The following is a 7,980-nucleotide window of genomic DNA, read 5'->3' as shown; positions in this document are numbered from 1 at the left end:
AACCTGAAAGGCATAGTTTCCCAGGAGAATGATAGTGAGTGGTGGTTACCGACTCTTCCATCTTGAGGAATGCAAGGCATTTGTGGCTTGCCACAAGGCTGACACCCAGCAGAAACACTAGGTGTTACTTATCAATGTTCAAGCCAGCAAAGTCTGCAATGTCATACTGCTCAGCACTAGTAAATCCAAGGAGAGTTCAGCACGCAAAGGCATGTTTCCCCCTTGGGGACAGCAGTAGCGGGCTTAAAGGAGCCACTGTGAGCAGGGGTGCTCCCAATGGGGAAAGGACAGGCCATACCCCAGCACCATTAAACCAGCCTTCTCTCTATCTCTTGATAGGAAACAAAAGGGAGGATCAGGATTTCTGTGTGGGAATGAATCAGCTTAGCTCCTGTGTCCCCAGAATAAATGAGCTGATTGGGAGTCAGTAGTGGAGTCATTAAACATGGTCCTGGAGGATGCAAAAATAGTAATAAGTATAATAACACAATTCACTACCTACTGTAGCTAAGAATCTTAAAATAACATCAGAATTGGTCACTTCAGCAAAATCATTTTTATTGAGTTTTCACTTGACGTACATACATAGGTGATAAATTTGGTCTCAGCGGTTTACTTTCCTTTATTTACTTGATTGGTGAATAATGTATTTTCACTCATGAAGAACTTAGGTAGTTAGTTGCTCATACAGTGGTGTCATTCTGTTGACAATTTTTTCAGCCATCCAGGATCTTCTGCTATAATACTAACAAATAATCAGCCAAACAAAAATGCAGCAAGTTTTTTAAACTATACCCAACTATGTAACTTTTAAAGACAGAGTTTACCAACAATGTCTTTACAATCAATTATATAGACTGGATTATACTTCCATCTGTAGCCATTCTGCATTTAAGGGAGTTGCATGGTGATGTGAGGTACTTGTAAGTTAATCCTCAAAGTTGTAACAGTATGCTTGTGATGTTCACAAGTGCTAGTAATAAACAGTGGGCCAGATTCACGAAGCCTCCGTGTAAGAGTTATAACTCTTACACGGAGGCTGCAGTTAAACGGTGTGATGTCAGCATGTCATGCATATGCATGAGGTGCATGAGGCATGCTGAATCACACTAGTAACTCTTACACGGTCCATGTAAGAGAGTAGGGGGCGTGTCTGTAGGCTAAGCCCTGCAAGCGGACACGCCCCCGGAAGACTAGAATGGCTGAAAGTAAACAGCCACGAGAGAGGCCATGGAAATGTGAATAAACACACTACACAACACATGCCCTGACAGACCATCAGTGTATAAAGTGAAGAGATGTTATAAAATTAAATTAAAACCTGTTTTATTTTTTTAAACCCCGTAAATGTTTGCTACTGTGTGCGCTCGTGTGCGCGGGTGTGCTACTAGCGCAATCGCAGTTAGCAGTCAGTGGAAAAGGATATAAGAATTAAATATGCAAAGTAAGGCAAGAAGTAATAGCTTAGCGGTAGAGTTTCTGGCTTAAGAGTAGGCCGGCAGGGTTCGAGCCCCCACAACAGCCTTTTTTTTTTTTGTAAATAAGCACTAAAAAGCCCCCTGACAGTATTGTACAAATGTAAAAGTATTCCCTTTTGTAAAATGGAATGAAATGGAGCATATATTTTGAAGTAACACAATAATAGAAATAGTCAGAAATGTACTGATAGCTAAGCTGCTGTGAGACAGAGTGCCCGTAGCTGAATAGTGTTTAAAAAGCTGCAAACTGCGTGCCCTTTGCTAAGCACCGGTTTAACAGGCTGAAACTGTTTGCAACTAGCTGTGCTTAGCTGAACATGTGTGTCACTAGCCAATTAAGGTTTATCCCAGCGCACACCGTTTGTGCACCGTGCCCACAAGCTAACTGCCAGTGCGCATGTGTTAGCTCCGCGCAAACGAGCACAGACCTGGTTTTAAGTGCTTAAAAGTGCCTTTATGGCACTTTGATTGACAGGTCCTGTACTCATTTTGAAAGTCTGGAAAGAAAAATAAGTTCCTACTGCCAGTCTCAAACCCAGGACCTTGGTAACATTAGTCTGTATGACCTACCACTAAGCCATGACTGCCATATAAGAACATAGTGCTAAAATAAATATAACATGTAATAGTAGGAATCAATATAAAGGCAATATAGGAGGTGTACTACCCAATGTATTTCAGGTAGGGCTTTAATGGCTGAATTACTGGATTCCCACACTAGTTCAGTGTTAACAGAAACAGCCCTACGAATTGTTTGCTTGTATGTAATAATGTAAGGTGATGTACACATAAGAAAGTATGTATATGTACACATACATATATATAAATATATAGTAATACATATGAAATATACTCGTAGGTGTCAGTATCCATACACACTCACTACAGGAGACAGTGAAGATAAATGCAGCAGCCAGAATCTGCAACACAGTCTGACCCATCTGAGACCCACTAACCCTTTTAACTGCTTAAAGGTGGCTTCAGCACTTTGATTGACAGGTCCTGTACTCATTTTGAAGGTTAGGAAAGAAAAATAAATTCCCACTGCCAGTCTCAAACCCAGAACCTTGGTAACATTAGTCTGTATGACCTACCACTAAGCCATGACTGCCACACAAAACCATACTGCTAAAATAAATATAACATGTAATAGTAGGAATCAATATAAAGGCAATATAGGAGGTGTACTACCCAATGCATTTCAGGTAGGGCTTTAATGGCTGAATTACTGGATTCCCACACTAGTTCAGTGTTAACAGAAACAGCCCTATGAATTGTTTGCTTGTACATAATAATGTAAGGTAATGTACACATAAGAAAGTATGTATATGTACACATACATATATATAAATATATAGTAATACATATGAAATATACTCGTAGATGTCAGTATCCATACGCACTCACTACAGGAGACAGTGAAGATAAATGCAGCAGCCAGAATCTGCAACACAGCCTGACCCCTCTGAGACCCACTAACCCTTTTAACTGCTTAAAGGTGGCTTCAGCACTTTGATTGACAGGTCCTGTACTCATTTTGAAGGTTAGGAAAGAAAAATAAATTCCCACTGCCAGTATCAAATCCAGGACCTTGGTAACATTAGTCTGAATGACCTACCACTAAACCATAACTGCCATACAAGAACATAGTGCTAAAATAAATATAACATGTAATAGTAGGAATCAATATAAAGGCAATATAGGAGGTGTACTACCCAATGCATTTCAGGTAGGGCTTTAATGGCTGAATTACTGGATTCCCACACTAGTTCAGTGTTAACAGAAACAGCCCTATGAATTGTTTGCTTGTACGTAATAATGTAAGGTAATGTACGCATAAGAAAGTATGTATATGTACACATACATATATATGAATATATAGTAATACATATGAAATATACTCGTAGGTGTCAGTATCCATACACACTCACTACAGGAGACAGTGAAGATAAATGCAGCAGCCAGAATCTGCAACACAGCCTGACTCCTGTGAGACCTACTAACCCCTTAACTGCTGGAAGGTGCCTCCAGCACTTTGATTGATAGACCCTGTACTCAATTTGAAAGCAAAATACAAGCATACTAGTAAGCCCTACCACAAGACCATTGTAACACTAGTCTGTATGACCTACCAGCAAGACATGACTCTCATACAGGGATATAGTGCTAAATAAGTGGAACATGTAATAGTAGGAATCAAGATAAAGGCAATATAGTATGTGTACTACCCTAAGCATGCAGACAGACTTTCACTGTCCAAAATACTGGATTACCATACTAGTGTGTGTTAACAGAAACAGGCCTGAAAATTGTTAGCTTGTACCCAATATTGTCAGCTAATGTACATATATGACAGTATGTATATGTACACATATGTATATATAGCAATACATAATAAATATAGTTGTGGGTGTCAGTATGCATACACACTCACTACAGGGGACAGGTGGGAGAAATGCAGCAACCTGAATTCACAACACAGCATGAAGCATGAGAGATGTACTAACCTTCACACTCACAGAACATTTTCCAACAGCATACCAGCATGGTCCACGCCCTTACAATCTGAAAGGGCAACGCCTATCTCACATACCTTTTTATAGCACTGTCCTGAAATCACAGTGAGACATGCAATCACCACACAACTGGCTGTATGCAATTAGCCAATGCTGCCTTACAATTGGTGCAGAGGCCATCACATGGGCCTATGCAGATACCTACAAAAGCATTCAGTACCCACACTCCACACATGCAATACAATCATTGCACAAACCTGAGAAAGAGAGAGAGAGAGAAACAGAAATCAGAAAATAAACAGACTGACAGCAGCAAAACCAGCAGCAGCAGCAGAAAACAGCAAGCAGCAAGCAGCAACACTGACACAGCAACAGCTGCCACAAACACAGGTAATGCAAAGTAGCAGGTTAATACTGTGTTTACTGTGACACCTCCAAATGTATCATAGTTCACTATCTATAGGTATGTCCATGAGATAGGTTGTGTGTACATAGTCCTGAAATATATACATATGTAATATTGCTGTACATGTTGCCCATACTTAAAACTTCCATAGCTCAGAACACAAGGCCAGTTGTGCATATGATGCAGTAGTTACCAGGGTCAGTAGAGGTTACTCATCATTGGTGTGGGACCACTGTGTATGTATGGCACTGTTCAGGTACATATCCCGTAGTATGGCCAGGGATTAATATCAGTCTGTCATGTGGTGCTATGTCCTCCAGGGGTGAATGTAGCACACATCCAGGGATACCATTTTGTAACAGTGATGCTATGTGTTCTGCAATGTTGAGGGTGGCTCTCACCTGGACATGTGAGAGGATAGGGAGGTTACAGTCATCTGGGATAACTAATACCACATGTGTAGGAGAATGGGGGGGGGTACCTGCTATTGTTATACAATATGCCTGTATCTGTAGTCCACTGGACAGGATTAATAACTGGTGTGCAGTTGTTCTGGGTTAGATATGTGTGTGCACAGTACATGCAGTATGTGGAATGTCTGTGGTAAGCATATGCAAAGGGGCCGGCGGTGTGTGTTGTGGCTTCCACTGGCCCAATGGGCTGCATGGATAGCATCACTGTCATAACTAGTGAATAACTGTGTAATTACATGCATACATAGCAAGGTAGTGTACTGTGCTTGTGGTGTTGTTCGGATATGTATATCCAGGCTGAGTAATGTGTGTCCACATCACAGGGTTGGATAGCAACACACATCCAGTATGTAGGGATGAACACCCAGAGTGTGTCAGACGTGTCGCCTGTGCAGAAATATCTGGCCATTACCTGTGCATCCCCCACAACACACACACATGCAACATATGGCAGAAGTACTATAGCAGTACACACATGTTCATAGGTTCATACTAGGCTATTTGCCCTAGGGCATTGATAAGCCTAGTAGAATGTGTTTGTCTTTCGCCACCCAATTACAAGTTATGCTGCTATGCCCTTGTCCAATGTTAGTATACTGTGCCTCTGTCTAACAGTGACATAGAAGTGATACCTGGGGTACAACTATGATCTCCATCCACTCATCCAGATTCCTATGGAAGAGAGTCAATGAGGGACTCTGCCTAACCTGTAGTGTGAGCTCATTACAGAGTGAAGGGAGCCTCTTGGTTAGGAATATGCCCCTCCAACATGTCCATGTATGTCAGTGCTGAGGTCCAGGTCTCCTGAGCATGTGGCTGTATGGGACTCTGATTGCCTGAGGTGCAGCATGTTCATTACTGCTGGGTAGGACATGGCTGTATATGGCACGCACAGATTGCCTCTGAACAGGCAGTATGCCACTGAGTCCAGCTGGAGTTCCTTTACCTGGGCAGCATATGACATCTGTTTGAGCCATTGCATCCTCTTGATGAGGTACTGTTGTCCTGTACCAGTTGCTGTAGGTGTCTGGTTAGGTACATCCCAAAAGGTGCATTGTATGCAATTATAGGCCTGATGATGGATGAGTAAAGAGGCACAATGACCTCCCCTGCCATACATGTGAATCCCTCATGATTAGCTGGGCTATATAACATGTCTTTCAATCCATGTTGGCCATGTGGTTGACAAATGACAGACTGCTACCATGTTTCTTCCCCAGGTCCCCAACCACGTCTCCTGTACTCAATGGCCTAACACCTATGTTGTACTTCTCCACCAATGTGGAGGCGTGGGAATCCGCATGGAATACTGATACTCCCCCTCCCTTGTTCAAGTGTTGGGGCCGACAAGAATGGTAACAGCTATAACTTGGTAGTACTGGTGTGCTCCTGTGAAACCTGAAACAGGTTTATGTTACTGCACAGATATCGAGGTCCAGAATGCTAAGTAGGGTTTTGAGTGCGTGCATCCTGAGGTCTAGACCTCTGGTGTTGAGTAGCATCACTCTTACTTCCTCATCCTTTGTGATACAAATGGATGTGGGTTTGCCTTATGAGCCTTGCCTAATACAGGCACTATGGGTGTAGCAAGAGGCTCCGCCAAATTCCAATAGGACAGGGGTGACAGGTGCAAGCTGTCCCTAGCAAAGCATACCACCCCAAGATGGCAGGCATTGGCACACCTGTGAATGACACCAGTATGTCAGTCAATTGTTGGAAGGGATCATCGTGCCTTGATATTGTGGCATCGTTCTAGGTGAGGGTAGGATGCTACTCAAGGTCAGGGTCAAACTGTCTTGGGCTACGTGCTCAGAGAGCTCTGTACTGTCTCATGTCATGTAGTCCAGGGAGGTATGTGTCAGGCCATTCACACCAGCATGGACATTGACTGAGTCATACCTGTACTTGCCTTTGGGTTACCTGAGTGTTTGTGTTATGTGGCAGGTCATAGTGCCCGACAGGCTGCACACCGTGACCCTCACCTCGTTAAGCCTGGTGAACGTGATGTTAGTGTGCCTGATGATAGAGGCACCTAGTACAGGTGTATGAGGTGTGTTGTTTACTGTTAATGGCTGTGAGTGTTCAGCACATTGGCTTTGTGTGATATGTGTTGCACATGTTCGTTTCCATGGTAGTGGTTGCCTGGATGTCTGCTTAGGAGGTCTCTGCTGCGTAGGCAGAGCTGTAGTCCGAGCCTACAAGTATGTTCATGTGTGATCATGTGTTAGTTCTGCTGTTGTGGTAGGTCTATGTGAGACTGGAAGTGTAGTGAGTGTGGTTTCCTTCGCCACCTGACTGGTTATGGCGGTATTGAGTAGACAGAGCCTAGCCTCCAGTTTGGTATATGGTTGCATCACTCACATGAGGTTGAATTTGTTGTTAGGAGGAGGGGGTTGTCTGTGTACATGCAGCTGTTCTAACATTGTCTCTGGAGTACCACACTCACCAGCTGGACTGGGGAGGGAACTGACAACTGACCTCTGGACATGCTAGAATACTATTGTGAATTCTGTAATAATTGAAAACAAGGTCCAGTGGGGAGTGAGGGTGTACTGATATTACCTACAACTGCTGACTGATATAAAAGCGTCAGTGAGCAAGTGCCAGGTAACCTAAGTGCAATGTGTCACAATTAAGTAAATGCAACAATGACAAGCAGTCACTTGCTGTCATGTGTAACATGGAAATACGTACAGTAAGCAATGCAGATATCAGTAGTGAGTCACAGACGTGTTGAGAAGCTGTGTACTATGTGGAAGTAGCATACCAGTGAAATAACAAGCTAACACATAACAAGCATATAAACAAAGGTAGATCCAGGAGGCCTGGATGTAGTGTTTGCTACAGCAAACAAGGTGTAGCAATGTCAGTAAGATACAGCTCAGATATGCAGGCACTATAAACCTGAAACCAGATGTCCCCAGCTATGAATGGCAGAGTACAGCCTATTGTCACACACGAGTGCAGACCACAAACCTTGTTAATGTTAAATAACTGGCCTGAAGGCCAACTGCCTATACCAGAACTAATACACTTGTACACTGGGCCCTCAATCAGCAGTTCCCAACTTCAATGGATGAAAGATATGTGTCCTGCCACCACAGTGC

Source organism: Protopterus annectens, chromosome 2.part2 (genome assembly GCF_019279795.1).
Source record: "Protopterus annectens isolate FY-2018-M chromosome 2.part2, PAN1.0, whole genome shotgun sequence".
Classification (NCBI taxonomy): Eukaryota; Metazoa; Chordata; order Ceratodontiformes; family Protopteridae; genus Protopterus; species Protopterus annectens.
Note: the sequence above shows the minus strand (reverse complement) of the source record.